This window comes from Monodelphis domestica, chromosome 5 (genome assembly GCF_027887165.1).
Source record: "Monodelphis domestica isolate mMonDom1 chromosome 5, mMonDom1.pri, whole genome shotgun sequence".
In the NCBI taxonomy this organism is placed as follows: Eukaryota; Metazoa; Chordata; class Mammalia; order Didelphimorphia; family Didelphidae; genus Monodelphis; species Monodelphis domestica.
The window spans coordinates 111661524-111681169 of NC_077231.1; the positions used below are offsets into that span (position 1 = coordinate 111661524).

At 39.5% G+C, this 19646-nt stretch overlaps 1 protein-coding gene across 10 annotated transcripts in view; it reads right to left on the reverse strand.

Annotated features, from left to right (window-relative positions):
• ERC1 (ELKS/RAB6-interacting/CAST family member 1) overlaps positions 1 to 19646 on the reverse strand; it is a 457438-nt gene that overhangs the window by 371457 nt on the left and 66335 nt on the right. For 8 of the 10 annotated variants that reach the window (XM_056800774.1, XM_056800771.1, XM_056800773.1 and 5 more), the window contains exon 1: positions 15711 to 16006. The exons of the other annotated variants lie outside the window; for them this stretch is intronic. The gene's annotated coding sequence lies outside the window, so the exon portion shown is untranslated. Of the gene's footprint in view, positions 1 to 15710; positions 16007 to 19646 lie in introns of those variants that run through there. 10 annotated transcript variants of the gene reach the window in all.

Genomic DNA, 19646 nt, shown 5'->3' on the forward strand with positions numbered 1-19646 from the left:
GACTTAGACAAGCTACTGAATATTTAAAATGGTGCAGGTGGGCAGGGACAGCTCAGTGGATTGAAATCCAGGCCTAAAGACGAGAGGTCCTGGGTTCAAATCTAACCTCAAACACTTCCTAGCTGTGTGACCCCCCTGGAAAAGTCACTTAGCTCCCATTGCCTAACCCTTACCACTCTTCTTCCTTGAAACCAATACATAATGTTGATTATAAGGTGGGTTTAAAAAAAAAAGAAAAAATGGAAAATGAACAACAGAAATTCCATTAAAATAGACTATGGTAATTTCACTGTTAAACCAATGTAAATTAATTGCTACACCAAGGGGAGCAAAAGAGCCTTAATCAGCAAACATTTGATGATTTACCTGCCAAATGGAGATGGCTGCCCAAAACGCATCTGTAAAATCTTACAACAAAGAATTATGAACAATTATAAACTGTAGCATCTCATAAAGCAGACAGAAGTAATGGAAGGTAAAACCAGTCTAAAGAAAGTTTAGTAAAACATACAATCAGCAGTCATCCCATAGGATGAAAACACGAAACAATAACAAAAGAAAAATGGAAAAGATTTGCAAAAAGTATTATAACAAACTTTGTCACCAGAGCTAGTGGAACCACCATACTAGGGCCTCCAACATCACAGTCCCTAAGGCACTTGCAGAGAAAGTAAAAACACTATTGGGTAAACAAGGGGAAAGCAACTAGATTACAACAAAGATAGAAATCTATGCTGAAATTGATACAGTTATAATGGTGTTGATACCAATTTACAAAGAATTTAAAGATGCAGAGGATACTAAAGACATAGAAAAAAATTTCAGATATTACAGATACAATGTTTAAGAAATACAAAGAAAAGTCTAAAACATGATCAGCTCCACTGAAAAGAATTTACAATAAGCAAGATCACAGGTGGCTTCTGAGTACTTTGGAATATATATGATGACTCTTGAGTGATTAAAATCATTAACCCCAATACTTTTATCACCATAATATAGCCCAATTAGTTTAAGGACATACTGTAAACCTTAAAATTTCTTAGACTTATGAATGTTGGAAATTTCCCCATTTCCAACATTAGGTAGGGAGGGTCCTTCTCCTCCCTACCTAAGACTACTTTAGGACAGAAATCTTTTGCTAAACAATGGAAAGGGCTTTGACCTATGCTTAAGCATAGAACAGGAAGTTCTTTGAGTCATGATTGATTTTAGAATTGATACAATAGAGATACTTGGAATGACAGAATCAGGTCTTGGAATTTACAATCTCCACCCTACTCAGTCTAACAGGATTTATTAAGGGCTGCAGCATAGATCAAGATTTAATTATTTGAGAATATGACCTTCAACTGACACGTGCAAAGGGGCAGACCTCTGGGCGATCCTGGGTTAAGCTAGAGCCACCATTGGCACAGGGAAGACATGGACAGTGATTGGTAGATGTAAGAACTGAGGGGAGGGAACTTAGATGGTTTCCTTAAAGATATCGGGGTCTGAGGAGGAGGTTTTGCTCTGAGCGAGGTGGCTCTGGAGGAGGTTCGAGAGGTTTTGCTCTGAGAGGTGGTGCTCTGAGAAGCTTGCTCTGAAGGAGGTTGGAGGTGGAGGCCCCTGAGACTGTTTCTCCATTTTGATCATGTGAGTGATAGGGACTGATCTCTTTCCTTTGCCTCAGCTATGTAAGAGATTGAGCCTTTTAGCCCAGCCTAAACAGAGGGGGTAATTAAGCCCTATTCCCTTCTCTCTCTCTCTCTCTCTCTCTCTCTCTCTCTCTCTCTCTCTCTCTCTCTCTCTCTCTCTCTCTCTCTCTCTCTCTCATACCTTTCTTCCTCCTGTTTGTAATTAAACTCCATAAAAGGTTGACTGCTGACTTGAGTTTTCATTTAGGAATTACATAGCTGAACTCCTTGGCGACCTTAAATTTATATATATCAGTCTTTTAAAGTGATTTCCTTGTCACAATACAATATATTCCCATACACAAAAACCTTTAGTAGCTTCAAATGGTATGTCATAAAGCAGCATTATTTGTATTAGTATCTATCCAGACTTGCAAATTTATAAATGTAAGGAACTCCAGGTAAAGAAATTCCCTCTACCTACCAAAGCTGAGCAGCTTCTGCATTTGATCATCTTAATAGTTGTCTACAAAGCACAAGTATGATTTGAAAAAACTCAACTGTGGCTATGAGAATTTTCCACTTTATTTTAGGTGTACAGAACTAATAGGATCAGTCAGTCAGTAACACGTATTAAGCTCCTACTATGTATCTTAGGAACTGTGATCAGCTCTAGGAATACAAAGGAAGGTAAAAGGTAGACCCTCTCTAAAGAAGCTGGCAATCTAATGAGGAGATAAAAATGAAAATAAGTACAAACTATATACAAGATAAATTGGTAATGATCAACAAAGGGAAAGCACTAGCATTAAGATAGGTCAGCTTGCTATAGAACAGCAGTTCTCAACCTCTCAATTTGTAGCAATGAGAATACATAATGCATATCAGGTGTAAACCTCAAAATTCCTTAGACTTATAAATGTTGGAAATTTCACCATTGGGATATTTCATACTTGGAAAATTTCTTACTGATAGTCTATTGGAATGGGAACTCCATTGGCATGGGAGGTTCCTTCTCTTCCCTTCTTAAGATTACTTTAGGACAGAAACCCTTTGCTGAACAATGGAAAGGACTTTGACCTATGCTTGAGCATAGAACAGGAATTTCTTTGAGTCTTGATTGATTTTAGAATTGATACAATGGAGATACTCCACCCTATTCAGTCCTAATAGGATTGAGTAAGGGCTGCAGCCTAGATCAAAATTTAATTATTCCAATCTCTACCATACTCAAGTTAACAGGATTTAGAAAGGGCTGGAACAAAGGAGTAAAGATTTAATCATTTGAAAAATATGACCTTCAACAGACATGTGCAAAAGCCAGAAGCCTCTGGGCGGTCCTGGGTTAAGCGAGAGCCTCCATTGACAGGGAAATTGATGAAGAGTGATTGGTAGATGTGAGGACTGAGGGGAGGCAACTTGGATGGTTTCCTTAAAGATAGGAGGGTCTGGAGACTCGAGGTGGTGGTGGTGATTGAGTTTTTTGGGTCGGTGTGGTTCCTGGACTCTGAGGAAGCTTGCTCTGAAGGAAGCTGAAGGTGGGGGCCTCTGAGACTGTTTCTCCATTTTGGACACGTGAGTGAAAGGGACTGATCTCTTTTCTTTGCCCCAGCTATCTAAGGGCTTGGGCCTTTTGGCCCAGCCTAAACAGAAGGGGTATTTAAGCCCTATTCCCTTCTCTCCCCTTTCTCTCTCTATATATATATCTAATTCCTTTCTTGCTCCTATTGTAATTAAACTCCAAAAAAGGCTGACGGCTGACTTGAGTTTTTCATTTAGGAATTACATAGCTGATTCCTTGGTGACCTTAAATTAATATATATCAGTCTTTTAAGGTGATTCCCTTGTAACATTGTGGCTGACCACACGGGAGTCTAAAGAATCCTCTCAATAAAACTTTTTCCTTGCCTTTTTACTATACTGTTTCACCACTTAGTTCTTTTTTTTTTTTAACAAAAAAAACTTGGCTTAAAGACACAGCTGCTAGAACACGTGAGTATAAAAAAACTTTTTCTCTTTTCTCCTTAAGTTAAATTGGAATCAGCAGTTTTTTCTTTTTCTTCCCTTTAATCTTAAGGGACAGCTGGGTAGCTCAGCGGATTGAGAGCCAGCCCTAGAGGCAGAAGGTCCTGGGTTCAAATCGGACCTCAGATACTTCCCAGCTGTGTGACTCTGATAGACAGAAAACAGCTGTTTTTAAATCTCAGCAACAGGACTCTAAAGTCCTGGCTGGAAGAACTGTTTCTAAATATCCTTTCCCTTAAGGAACAACCTCCTGGATTAAAAAAAAAAAAAAAACCCTGTGGAAAGTTTGTTGCTTTGCCCTGCTCCCCACGTGTTTTGTGAAATTACAAAATATACATATAAAAATGAGTACTACATTCTTTGACAATTATATGGCAGCTGAAGAAGTAGGGGCATTGAGGAATGAAGGATACCTCCAAATTTTTATATTAATAGGTACTGTCATTTTTGTACTCCTCAATACTATATTTAGAGATGAAAAAATAAAAAATATTGAGGATAAAATAAAACAAAATGAGGATAAAATAAAACAAAATAAGGATAAAATAAAACAAAATGAGGATAAAATAAAACAAAATGAGGATAAAATAGAAAATATTGAGGATAAAATAGAAAATATTGAGGATAAAATAGAAAAAATTGAGGATACAATAGAAAAAATTGAGGATAAAATAGGAAATATTGAGAATAAAATAGAAAAACTTGAGGATAAAATAGGAAATATTGAGAATAAAATAGGAAATATTGAGGATAAAATGGGAGATATGGAAGATAAAATAGGAAAAATTGAGGAAAAAATGCAAGCCCAATTAGAAGATCTAAAATGTTTCTTACAGGATCAATGGGCAAACACCCACTCTACCAGAAACAGACCTGTTTCTGAACCTTTGAATGAGGAAATTTCCTTCCCTGAAATAGAGATGGACAACACCTTCCCTATAGCCCAGTTAACAGATTGCTTCTCTCGTGCAGTGCAAATCTTGTCTGAATTTAATCCCCAAAACCCTTCCCCTGCAATCCCAGCTTCTCATGTTCCTTCTCCTACAGAAAACCAAATTCCAATGCAAGGGAGATCTTGTCCTCCTAGAGAAACCTGTCCTTGTCAAACTGACCCACAGGTGCAAAATTCAACTAGAGGCCTGTTTCCTCTAAGAGAAGTACCTGAAATAGGACGAAATGGGGATGTGGTGACTTTAAGACATAGGATACCGTTTACTCCCCAAGAAATAAATGAATTTACACGAAATATCCCCACATATGAACAAGATCCTTTTCTAGTAACAAAAAAGATGGGAGACATATTTTTTCAATATAATCCGTCTTACAAGGACGTTGAGAGCTTACTACAGGCTTTTTTAAGTGAACGTGAAAAAAATAAAATAATTGCTCATGTCAACAAAACCCGGGGGCGTAATGCAGCACATTGGCCATCTCAGGATCCCGAATGGGACTATAATAATCCTGAGGACTATCTACAACTATACCGTTGTAGAGAGGCCATCCTCACAGCCATGAAGGAATGTGCGGACAGTACAGATAAGTGGATGGAACTGGAAAAAATTAAGCAAAAGGAAAACGAAACACCCTCCAGATTTATGGACAGAATTATCGAGTTTGGGGACAGATACTTAGATTGGGACTTAAATAAAGAGAATAGTTTAAGACAAGTTAGAAGAATATTTGTAAATAATTCATGCAAAGTAATTAAAAATTATTTTAAAACACAATGCCCAAGATGGTCAGATATGGACCTTGAAGAATTGCGAAAAACAGCTATATATGTTTTTAAGGGAAACGAAGAAAAGGAGAAAGAGAATAATGATGACATGGAGGAAATGAAGAAAAAAATGAGATGTGTAATAGATAGGATAACTAAATTAGAAAGTGGGCATGATAATGAACCAACAACAATTGCCCCTCTCCAGAAATCCAATTATCAATCCATTACTTGCCACTTCTGTGAGAAGAAGGGCCACAAAATGATGGAATGTAGAACCTTTCTTAAGATGTTTGGAAGGAATACACAGTTTAATAATGGTTTTAGAAATAATAACTATAGAAATTATGATAATGGTTATAGAAACCAAAATCCTAGAAATTATAATAATGACTATGGAAATAACTATAATGAATATAGAAATAAGAGCTTTAGAAACCAGAATTATAGAAATAGGAATTGGGAATTTAATGACAATGCTCAAATTGAAGAAAATTTTAATGATTATACTCAACAATATATGAGAAATGGCGCTCGTCCAAAAATTACTCGAGGTACTAATGACCCTCAGAGAGGTGCCCTTCAGGGGGGTGCCCAAGGAATATCCCAAACACAATGATGGTGCCCGGGGGGGGCTGGGGCACAGGAATCAGAGGATACAACCTTTGATTTCCCAGACCCTGATGTCCTACTACCCGTTGTCCCTATCCACTGCCCTCCCCATACTAATGAACCCCATGTTACCTTAAAAGTGGGTAACACCTATTATGATTGTCTATTAGACACCGGAGCTTCCTGGTCTGTATTAAAGAGAACACCTGATTTACAATGTTATTCTATTGGCTCAGAGAATGTAATGGGAGTATCAGGAATAACCCAAAGAGTTAAAAGACTTCCTCCTAGAATGGTGTCTGTAGGACCCCTAGAGGTACAACACTCCTTCCTTTTGATGCCTGACTCCCCTTTAAATTTGCTGGGGAGGGACCTTCTATGCAAACTCAGAGCCACAATAACCTGCTCCCCAGATGGCTCATTATCATTAGAAGTACCAGAGGAATCTTTAAATTTACTCCCTGTACTTCTCTCTGAAAACCAGGAGGCAAAAGAACCTTCCATTTTTGAAATACCTAAAGATATACCGGAGTCTCTTTGGGCCACATCTTCTTCTGACGTAGGCTTACTTAAATCTGCTGTTCCTGTGCAGATAAAAACTAAATCTAGCCCACCTCCTTCTATCCCTCAGTATCCCCTCTCAAAGGAGGCAATTGAGGGTATTACACCAGTTATTAACTCATTAATAGAACAGGGAATAATAATCCCTTGCAAATCTGAATACAACACGCCCATCCTGCCAATTAAAAAACCAAAAAAAGGACCCGATGGCAAACACATCTATAGATTCGTACAGGATCTAAGGGCAGTGAATAATCATGTTATAAAGAGACACTCTGTAGTTTCTAACATACATACTATTATTTCATCTATTCCTAGCACAGCTACATACTTTACAGTAGTAGACTTGTGTTCAGCTTTCTTTTCCATACCAATACATGAAAACTCCAGGCATATTTTTGCTTTCACCTGGAAGGGCTCACAATATACCTGGTGTCGGCTGCCACAGGGTTATGTCGAAAGTCCGAGCTTATTTGAGCAAATTTTGAGCCAAGACACAGACAATATAACATTTAAAAATAGCAAATTAATCAAATATGTAGATGATCTACTCTTGGCTTCAACAGATGCAGAAACATGTCAAGAAGATAGCAAACACCTTCTTTTGGAATTGCACAAAAGAGGACATAAAATCTCTAAGGATAAAGTTCAATGGTGTCTCCAAAAAGTAGAATATTTGGGATTCATCTTGACTGCGGGTGCTCGTTATATTTCTCCAAAACGAATTGAGAACATTCAAAAATTGAGTGCTCCTACCACTAAGAAACAGCTGAGAGCAATTTTAGGAGCAACAGGGTTTTGTAGACAATGGATTCCTTGCTATGGGGAAATCACTAAACCCCTTATAGCATTAACAAAGGATTCAGTTCCTGAACCCCTCAAATTAGAGCCTGAACACTTGTCAGCTCTAACAGATCTGAAAAAGGCTATCATGTCTGCCCCTGCTCTAGGCATCCCAGATTACAACAAGCCATTTACTTTATATGTGCATGAGCGAAGAGGAGTAGCCTCTGGTGTGTTAACTCAGACTTTGGGACCTTCTCAGCGCCCAATTGCTTATTATTCTGCCCAACTAGACCCAGTAGCAGCAGGAGCACCACCATGCCTTAGAGGAGTAGCTGCTACAGCCTTACTAGTAACAAAAACCGTTGATTTAGTATTGGGATGTCCATTAACAATAATGTGCCCACATGAGATTGAAGCATTATTGGTAAAACATAGAACACAGGCATTCTCGGATCAGAGAATTACAAGGTATGAAATAACCTTATTAAATAGTGAAAATATTACCTTGAAACGCTGTTCAACTCTTAACCCTGCCACCTTGCTTCCAGATTTACCTACTTCAGGAGAACCACTACATAACTGTGAAACATTAGTGTCCATGGCAGAAAAGCCTCGAGATAATCTCTTGGACACTCCCTTAGACAATGCAGATCTGATTTTATTTACCGATGGTTCCTCTTTTATGAGGGATGGCATACGTTACACTGGAGCTGCCGTAGTCTCAGAATTTGCCACTGAATGGTCAGCTTCACTACCTTCTAACATTAGCGCTCAAGGAGCAGAACTCATAGCTCTAAAACAAGCTTGTATAATTGCCAAGGATAAAAAGGCAACAATTTATACAGATTCTAGATATGCTTTCGGCATTTGTCACTCAGTCGGGATGCTATGGCTCCAAAGAGGATTTTTAACCTCAGCTGGAAAATCCATAGCTAATGCAGAAATTATTAATGAAGTTCTTTCTGCTCTCAAACTGCCTAAAGCCCTAGCTGTAGTTCATTGCTCTGCCCATACAGGTGGCTCTGACCCTGTCTCTAGAGGAAATGACCGAGCAGATGCCGCTGCAAAACTAGCAGCCATAGAAGGACCTGGATTAATTTTAACATTAACAACCACTGATAATTTAAATTTATCACTCTCCTATAATGAAAAGGAAGTGGAAAAATGGAAACAAAAATTTAAAGCAAAACAAATTAATGGAGTATGGGTGTCACCTGAAGGAAAACCCCTGCTCCCTAGAAGTTTCTATAACCAAATTTGCCAATCTATTCATAAAAATGGTCATTTTGGCACCCAGGGCATCGTGGACTCTGTCAAGAGAGTATGGATAGCCCCTGGTATAACTACTGTAGCCTCTAAAGTATGTTCAGCCTGCCCTATTTGCCAGGCATATAACCAACATGCATATCGTGGAAAAGCCTTTGGGGGACGTCCTCTGGCTTACACACCTTTTGAACACCTACAGATAGATTTCATAACAATGCCAAAGGCTGGACGTTATAAATTTTGTCTAGTAATTGTAGATCAACTAACCAGATGGCCGGAAGCATTTCCTACGACCCGAGCCACAGCAGATTTTGTTGCAAAGATACTTTTAAAAGAAATTATTCCTCGTTTTGGCCTACCAGCACGTATTGACTCCGATAGAGGGAGTCATTTTACTGATTCTGTCTTAAATCAAATATATTCTTGCTTGGGGATAACTCCAAAATTCCATGTTCCATATCACCCCCAGAGCTCAGGCCAAGTGGAGAGGATGAATAAAGAACTTAAGACTATGATTGGCAAATTATGCACTGAGACCCATTTAAAATGGCCTGAAATTCTCCCTCTGGCCCTATTTTATCTTAGAAGCAGGCCTAGAGGAGACTTACATATTTCACCATTTGAGATGCTTTTTGGACATCCGCCTATACAGGCTAAGCCTTTCTCCCCGGCTTATACATCGCTATTAGGGGGAGATATTACTATTGCTTCCTATATACAGGAGTTACAGCACAAACTACGTGAACTTCATGAATCTGGAGCTGCAGTACAAGCTGGACCATTAGACTTTTCTCTGCATGACCTGAACCCAGGAGATAAAGTTTATATCAAGAATTTCAAGCGAACTGGAGCAACTGAACCTTCATGGGAAGGACCATTCCAAATATTATTAACTACTCCAACATCTATAAAGATTGGAGAAAGAGACTCTTGGATTCACTGCTCACATGTGAAGAAAGCATCTTCTGCTGAGACTGATTGACTCTATCCTATCATATGAATTGTGACTCTATCTTATCATAAGAATTGGAGATAATAATCCATAGACAAATGGATGCTGGTTTTTTTTTCTTTCAAGAATATATTGAATTACTGATTTTTTTTCTTATTTTTTCTTATTTCTTTTCTTTTATTTTTTATCAGAATTTGATTTTTTTCTCATTTTTTGTACTGAAGGTACACATAATTAATATTAATATTTTTTCCCTGCAGTAATACAAGTTAATATATATACTCTTGCTATAATATCAATATATGCCTAAAAGCTTTAAACTATGGGAACCTGCCATTTATTGATAAAATATTATAGGACTGTGATTAATGTTTGTGTCTGATTCCAGGAAAAGGGATAAAAACAAGGAGCACAGACTAAACCTGAATAGTGCCAATAGAGCACACATGAAATATTAAAGTGAGACTCAAGGTTGCGACGCTTAACTTATGTTTAAGTCGTAGGACTTCCTTGTATCTACACTCCTTTCGAAGTACTCAAACAAGTACAAAGCTTGACTATCATGCTGGCTCCCTATATCTCTGAAAAAAAAAATCAGACAAGGGAATGACATTTCCCCATCAAAATAGAATTCTAATTCTTTTCTTCTTATATTATGGCAACTTCCTGTAGTCTTGGCTACAAATGGCTAAGTGAAATATTACTGCATTCTGTCCTACATACTTGTGGGATAGAAATTACTTTAAACTGGACCTATACAAGGTCTATTTTGAGTTTTTCTTATGTTTTTGATTATTTTTTTCTATTCTTTTGATAATTGACACATACACCCCCATAACTGAACATTGCATTCTGAGCTAAACTTGATATTTTTTTTAATACTTACTTCAGGGGGGATTGTATTTTAATTTAAAATATAAGAATTTTTGAATTTTTTTTGTTTGAGATTTTATTTTTATAAAAATCCAAGACTTTTGTTTAAGATTTTACTGTTAAAAAAAATTTTCAAAGATTTTGATTTTGTTCGAGAAAAGATCTTCAAGAAAGAAGCTTGAAACTTTTATATCCAGAGAATGAACTGTTGCAGAAAGATGCCAAAAACCTACACTTCATCAAGAAGATCAAGAATGAACTTTGGATGTGATTGATTGAACTGAACTTTTGATTGAACATTTATTGTAACATTTATGCCAAAAGGGACTGCCCCTAATTTGGCTTTCTGTCAATGCGCCTAGCAAACATTGGTTTTGCTTTCTTTTCTTTTCTATTTCCTCTCTCACTATTCTAATTTCTCTTTGAAAATTGAATATTGTGTATATCTTTAGTTAGAAGTGAATTTAGAACTACAAAATGATTATGTTAAATGATCAATGGGGAGACTAGTCTCCCAATGATCATCAGGGGGGATTGTAAACCTCAAAATTCCTTAGACTTATAAATGTTGGAAATTTCACCATTGGGATATTTCATACTTGGAAAATTTCTTACTGATAGTCTATTGGAATGGGAACTCCATTGGCATGGGAGGTTCCTTCTCTTCCCTTCTTAAGATTACTTTAGGACAGAAACCCTTTGCTGAACAATGGAAAGGACTTTGACCTATGCTTGAGCATAGAACAGGAATTTCTTTGAGTCTTGATTGATTTTAGAATTGATACAATGGAGATACTCCACCCTATTCAGTCCTAATAGGATTGAGTAAGGGCTGCAGCCTAGATCAAAATTTAATTATTCCAATCTCTACCATACTCAAGTTAACAGGATTTAGAAAGGGCTGGAACAAAGGAGTAAAGATTTAATCATTTGAAAAATATGACCTTCAACAGACATGTGCAAAAGCCAGAAGCCTCTGGGCGGTCCTGGGTTAAGCGAGAGCCTCCATTGACAGGGAAATTGATGAAGAGTGATTGGTAGATGTGAGGACTGAGGGGAGGCAACTTGGATGGTTTCCTTAAAGATAGGAGGGTCTGGAGACTCGAGGTGGTGGTGGTGATTGAGTTTTTTGGGTCGGTGTGGTTCCTGGACTCTGAGGAAGCTTGCTCTGAAGGAAGCTGAAGGTGGGGGCCTCTGAGACTGTTTCTCCATTTTGGACACGTGAGTGAAAGGGACTGATCTCTTTTCTTTGCCCCAGCTATCTAAGGGCTTGGGCCTTTTGGCCCAGCCTAAACAGAAGGGGTATTTAAGCCCTATTCCCTTCTCTCCCCTTTCTCTCTCTATATATATATCTAATTCCTTTCTTGCTCCTATTGTAATTAAACTCCAAAAAAGGCTGACGGCTGACTTGAGTTTTTCATTTAGGAATTACATAGCTGATTCCTTGGTGACCTTAAATTAATATATATCAGTCTTTTAAGGTGATTCCCTTGTAACACAGGTATTTACATCCCGAATCATAACTGTAGCAAAATTACAGTTTTGAAGTAGCCACCAAAATAATTTTTTGGTTTGGGGTCACTGCAACATGAGGAACTGTATTGCAGGGTTACGGCATTAGAAAGGTTGAGAACCACTGCTATAGAAGGTGGGGTTTTAGCTGGGACTTGAAAGAAGCCATGAGGAAGAAATGAAAAGGGAAAGCTTTCCATGCATTTGTAAGAACCTATGAAAAAGACTAGAGTAGGGAGATGAGAGTGTTGTTCAAGGAAGAGCAAGGTCAGCTGCTGCATAGCATACAAGGAGTATAGTAAAATGCAGAGGGAGGTATAAGGTGCAAGAAAACTGAAAAGATAGGGGGAAGTTTATGAAGGGTTTTGAATCAATCAAGAAGATTGATATATCTGAATATATACGTATATATGCACACACATATACATGTATGTGTATATATTTACACCTTTTTATATTTTTAATATTGAATAAAAGAAATTAGAACTATGATTTCACCAATTTAAGAAATTCTAGGACCAAGAAACTCTACCAGAACAGATAAGATCTCTGCAACTTTTAGTCTTACAGAGACTTCCTTAGAAAACTGAGAAATTAAGTGAATTGTCCAAGATCATATCAGAGGCAGGGTTTGAACTCAGGTCTTCCTCACAAGGCAAGCTCTTTATCCTATACTCCACATTGTTTCTCAGGAGCAACTTTAATAATGAATGACAAAATTGGCATTTCATCTATGATTCCATTATGCAACAGAAAAAAAAACACTTTAATAACTACATAAGTCATGATAAGCAGCAAGTAGCACTGTTAGAAAACCAAAATATAGAATTTCCTTTAGTCATAAGCCATTCAACAGAAATGAGTGACCTTTATCTTTGCTGAACTCATATTTACAATGTGAATCTTAAATGTCATAAGCTTCTCATGAGCAGGTAATCTTTCAGGGGTTGGAGTTTTCTTTGTATCCCTAGAACTTAGGACAGGGGAGATATTTAATGTTTCTTGAATTGAAAATAAGGTTGCTACCCTACTAACAGCCTTTCAATTATCATTCTACTAGCACAACTTCAGAAAATTTCATCTAACAACTTATTTCATATTTTATGTTTATGTCTACTCTCACTGAAGAGTATTAAAAAAGTCTAAACTAGATATGTACATTTTAATTTTCCTACAACAGCAGTAAAAACAAGCCATTGTATAATTCCATATTATCTCTGATTAACCTAAGATTAAACATTTTCTTTACACACAATTGTGACCACACCTTGTCTTAGTTAATAGTTTTAATATCCTGTAAAGATTAAAATTTAGGGGAGATGGGGAGACTGAGGCAGGTAGAAATTAGTTTCTCTCTGCAAGGAGTATTATATTTTTTAGAGGTTTATTAAAGGTTAAAGATTAAAAAATATACAAGTAAGAAACATGTGCCTAGGCTAGAGGCCTAGACAAAATAACCTCACATCATGGAAGAGACACCTCTGCTCCAAAACGGAAGTCCAAAAGAGCCGAGAGCCCCTCCAAAGCCTTTGAATCAACTTAAATACCTTCTCGATCTCGGCCCAGGTGAGATTACAAGGCATTCTGGGGAAGTGGAGCAAAGGCTCATGGGGATTGTAGTCCTGTATTCGAGTCTATTTTTTACATTCCTCTTATTTCCAATCAATTCATACTATAAGCAAACTTTTCATTTTGCTCAGTTAAGTGATGAAAAGACAATGAATTGTAACTAAGAGATGCTGGTTACTTTCTGGAAGCACTTCTCTGATCAGTTTGGTATTGTGAAGATTAAATTAACTCTCCCCTGCCTATTTTTAGATTTAATCACCAAAAGCATACACACCCCACTCAGACTTGAATGGGAGAGATCTGTGACCCACATGTATGATAGTGGGTGATGAATCAGAATCGATTGACTGCCCCCTGGGCAGTCCTAAGCAAAGCTTTAGCTATAACATGGTACACATCAAATGGAAGAAAGTCACAGGAAGTGACGAAAAGGAATGATCTTTAAAAAATGCCAAGAACTTCCTGTAAGCTCTCTCTTCAGTCTTTGACTTGACTTTGGAGGAGCTTGGGCTTGAGATCTCAGACCTCTTCCCTTTGGACTGACATGTGATGAGTGAAAGGCTGACTCCCTTTCCTTTGATTTTCTGAAAGGACTAGCCTCAGAGAGATCTACCCTCTGAAAAAGGCTCCCTGCATCCCCAGGTCCTCTGCTCAAGGCTGAGGCCCCTTCCTCTAAGGACTAACTAGCTCTGCCTAGGTTGAGCCAGGGCTGGAGCAAAATACTTAGTGTGTAGCCTAGACATCTCACCCTATCCTTTCTCTGATTTTTCTTACTTTCACTCTTTCTATATTTTATAAATAAATCTTAATTAAATTAATTAATTAAATTCCTGGCGACCCTATTCTTAAATAATCCAGTCCAACCTTTTATAAAAAACCCCTCACGTTTCTACCCCTTACATCATCAATAATTCATTTTTCAAAGTTAGATAAATCTAGTAGAAATCATTCTTTACATTTCTTTATGGAAATATTTCTTATCCAATATAAGAGAACAAGTGAAAGAAATATCACACCTGCTTCTATTCACAAACAGGTACTAGGTAAGGTCAATTCATTGTGAACTGTAAATACAAAAGAAACAAATCAAAGGCAGCAACGTTTTATTTACTGTTCTAACAATAAGTTTAAAACAAAAATGTGGGTAGCATCTTAGATAACATTTCCCCATAGTGGGATTTTCATTTTCCTGGGAAATGGTATTATAAATTTTTCTGGAAAACAAAACACAATGCCTAGCACAGTAAATATAAGAACATCAAAAACTTCTCAAAAGTTAAAAGGACCTATTTAGAGAAACACTGCATTTTGATTCAGGAGATATTTAATGAAATCTCTGCTAATCACAAAAAAAGAACAATTTCATTTATAAGAAGCTGTCAAATGAGATGTCAATGATTAAAAACCTATATATTTAACTATTTGTCAAATATCCAATGCCAATGAAACTCACTTCAGTAACGTGAATAGTCACCCCCAACCACAGTAAAGTGTCATCTAGAAATATCTATAAAGTGACAGAATCATTATTTCCAAGGCCTCGATGCTCTCAAACTTGCCCCTCTCTTAAAAGGCCAGACCTTTTAAATATACACAAGAGAGTCATGTAAAACAGTCTTTATATTCGGGTGCAGGGAAAGAGGCAAATGTCACCTATGTAAAGCAGGCAGGATAAAGCATAGCCCTCACAGTCTTGTTGCTTAGAGTTGAGACTCCCAACACATGATCTCACCTCTGGGCTTTTCGCTTCGGTTCTATTCATCATTGCGCCTTCCCTCAGAATACTAGCAGTGTATTTTAAAATGCTAGGGGGACAGGGGGGAAAGGGATCTGGAGAAGTATTTCCTTCCAATGCTTCAGAGGAATAGTAAGGAATCCACTGCTTCCTCAGCAGTTTAATTTACAAGAGTGCCATACACACCCCCACCCCCACCCCCCACGGAACCAACAGGACCGAACCTCGTGGTCTCCCCCGGCTCTATCTCCCCCACCCCCACCCCACGCCCCCCTCCTCTCCTCCCCTCCAAGCCAGAGCCCGTCCGAGGTCCAGCCCCACGCTCCCTGATCCTCGCATCTTCCCTGGGTATCCCCCAAACCTGCCGCCGCCGTCACCGCCCCATCTCGCGAGCCGGCAGGGTGGGGCCGCCCGACGGGGGAGGGGCGGCGGCCGCGGAGGAGAGGGGGAAGGGAGCGGAGGAGGTGGTCCCGAGCGCCTCACCTTCCAGCCCCACCTCCCACTCTGGGGGCCCTTCGCCGGCCCACTGGCTCCGCCCGGGCCGAGACCCAAAAGGCAGCGAGCTCAGCAGGGGCGAGACGCTCGAACGCCTGTCGAGCCGAGCTAAGCCGAGCTGGTAGGGCGTCCGCGATGCCTCTAGCCCTGGCAGCAGCTACTGCTAATGCCGCTGCCGCTGCTGCTTCGCCTCCGCCACCACCTCTAAGGCTGCAGTCGCTGTCGTCGCCGCCGCCGCCGCCGCCGCAGCCGCCACAACCAGTGCACCGCCCAGGCGCCTGCCTACGTCACCGCGACCCGCCCAGTCCACCCGGCAGTGAGGCGTAGGGAGCCCCTCCTCCTGGCACTCCTCCTCTCCCTCCCCTCCGCTCCCCCTTCGGCTACGCGGGCCTTCGAGGTCTCGCTAGAGATTTCGCCCCGCGTGCGTGCACAGGCCCCCGGCTCCCGGGATCTTTCTAAGGCAGGGGAAGGGGGCGGAGCTACGCAGCTATGGAGGCGCGGGACCGAGTAACGGCAGCCTATCTGCCTTGCTCACCTCCTCGGCGGGGAGCGAGCACGCGCGCACGGGCAGCGCACTCACGCACGCACGACCACACTCGTCCAGCCACCACACATACACACTCAAGCTACCGCCCTCATCCACCCACGGACATGCCACACAAGCTACTATCCTCATTCACCCACGTACACACAACACGCACGACCTCTTTCATCCAACCCATGGAACTGCTACACCCCCGCCCCCACCAAGGTCCTCATCCATCCTCCCTCCTAGGAGAGAAGCTGGATCTTGAGGAGAAATGGTGAAGGTGGGAGGAGAATCGAGGAAAGGGAGTTTGTGCTTTAGAAAGTAAGAAGGCTGGCAGAGTGGGGGGTCTCCATTTGTCCTAAAATACATACAAACACTCCCCTTTCCCTTCCCCACGCACCCCATGATGCTAGAAGTCTGACACACAGGATCAGCCACCAAAATGAATGTAAGTCCCCAAGGCAGTGGAAAGAGCCTTGAATTTGGTGCCTTTGGGGCTGGCCCGGTATTAATGTTCATTCAATTGACTTATCAATAACAAAGCCAACAGAAACCACATGCTTATATTAGTAGATTGCGAAAAAGGTCTTTGGTAAAATACAATCCGTATCCATTCCTATTAAAAACACTGAATAAATACAGCTTTCCTTAATGATAAGTAGTATCTAAAATCATCATCTAAAAATATCAGCAAGTATTATCTGTAATGAAAATATGCTAGAAGCCATCTCAGAAAGAACAGGGGTGAAGCAAGGATGCCCATTATCACCACTATTATTCAATATTGTACTATAATTGCTAGTTATAGCAGTAAGAGAAGAAACGAAAGAATTAGAATGAAGAAACTAAACTCTTTGCAGGAAACAGTCTCCAAGTAGAGAATTAACTAAAAAACTAAGTGAAATAATAATTTCATCAAAGTTGCAGGATATAAAATAAATCCACAGAAACATCGATATTCCTATGTTACCAACAAAGTCCAACAGCAAGAGATATTAAAATTCCTTTTAAAATAACTGTGGACAGACGATATAAAATATTTGGGAGTCCACTTGCCTGGACTCCCAGGCAAAATCATGTGGAAGAATAAAAGGTGAAGAGTATTGAGGAAATTGGGGGGGGGGGGCGGTGCAAGAAGTTAGCCTAGCCATACCAGATCTCATGCTGCATGCTAACAGCTACTGGGAGCCAGGTGAGGGTCAGAGGCTGGCTAAGAAATTAAGTAGTAGTGGACCAATGGAACAGATTATGCAATAGGTATACGGTACACAGTAGAAAATGATCATAGTAATCCACTGTTAAACCAAAAGATCTAAGTTTTTTGGAACAAGAATTCACTAACAAAAACTTCTAGGAAAACTGGAAAGCAGTAATGCAAAAATTAGGCAGAAATTAGAACCAATATCTCATACTATATATACCAAGATAAGGTCAAATGGATACTTGAATTAGACATAGGGTTATACCATAAGCAAATTGGGGGGGGGGGGGCACAGAGTAGTTTACCTGTTATATCTGTGGATAGGGAAAGAATTTATGATCAAACAAGAGACAGAGAGCTTTGCAAGATGTAAAATGTAAATTTTTATTACATTAAATTAGAAAGGTTTTACACAAACAAAACTAATGCAACTTAGAAGAAAAACAGAAAATTGGGAACCTTTTTCACAGAAAATGTCTAACAAAGGCCCCCTTACTAAACTATATAGAGAACTGAATCAAATTTATAAAATCACATATCATTCCTTTGAGATCTATCTCACATCTCAAATCTCAAATAGATCTATCTAAAGTCACAAGAAAAAATGTTCCAAATCACTATTGACTAAAGAAATGCACATTAAAACAACTCTAAGGTACCACTTCATATCCATCATATTGGTTAATATCATGTTAGAAAGGAATGTGGGAAAATTGAGACTGTTGGTGGAGGTACTCTGAGGTACCACCTCACACCAAGCAGATTAGCCAATATGATAGCAAAGGAAAGCAATAAAGGTTGGAGGGGATGTGGCAAGATTAGGGCACTAATACACTACTGGTGGAGTTGTGAATAGGTACAACCATTCTGGAGGGCAATTCGGAACTGTGCACAAAGGACATTAAATGAATGCCTACCCTTTTATCTAGCCATACCATTGCTGGGTTTATACCCCAAAGAGATAATAAGGAAAAAAATGTGTACAAAAATATTCATAGCTGCGCTCTTTGTGATGACAAAAAATTGGAAAATGAGGGTGTGTGTGAAGAGTGAATCAAAATTTCTTTGTCTATCAATCAGCAATTTTTTTTAAAACCCTTACCTTCCATCTTGGAATCAATACTGTGTACTGGCTCCAAGACAGAAGAGTGGTAAGGGCTAGGCAATGGGGGTTAAGTGATTTGCCCAGGGTCACACAGCTGGGAAGTGTCTGAGGTCAGATTTGAACCCAGGACCTCCTATCTCTAGGCTTGAGTCTCAATCCACTAAGCCACCCAGCTGCCCTCTCAATCAGCAATTTTTAAATTAATCAACCAAAAACTTAAACACCCCAATTTAACATTAAGTAAGGGAGTTCCCAAGTCACTTACTAAAGTGAGTGATAAATCCAGAGGTGACAGACTACCTCCTGGGCAGTGCTAAACAAATTGAAAGACTGCAATTGGTTCCCATGAGGTGGAGGAAAGGGCAGGAAGTGATGTGGAAAAAAGACTATAAAACGTCCTGAACTTCCTGTCCAAGGAGCTTCTCTTGGTGACTTGGCATTTGGCAGTGGGTTTTGTTAGGATAGGATTTTGGATAAGGGAAACACAAGAGGAAAAAACATATAAAATCTACTTTATTGTTTTGGAAGGGAAAGGAATAAGAGCTTAGGGATTTACTTATGCTTATTCTTATTTAAAAACTAACTAACTATGCTTAGTATGTTACTAAACTAAAACTTAACCAAGTTCCCAAATCTAATTCAGCAGGGTCCAAAAAACAATTAGAGCCAGGATATGTTGGGTTTAGAAATCCAAGCAAGTCCTGATGTACAAGTGAGACTGAATGCTATCAGCAGCTAGATACAGGAACCCTTCCTCAGTTCAGCACAGGGAAAAACTTCTTCAGACCTTCCTCTTGACTTCCTCAGGAGATCAGAAGAAAAAGCCCATTGGGGCAAAATGGAGTCTTCCCAGATCCTCTCCTCAGGCTCCCATGGGACCCTTGGTCATATGCCACTATCAATCATACCTAGGTTTGCACTTTTCAGTTCTTGCACAGTTTTTCAAATTGCAAACCTTTCCATCCTTTATCACAGTTTGGACTTGACCTTTAGGCTTGGACCTTGACTTTGGCTCTTGGACTGCTTCTTAAAGGACTGCTCCTGAATCTTCTCCTTTGGACTTCTTGGTTGACTGAGTAGCTAGCCTTC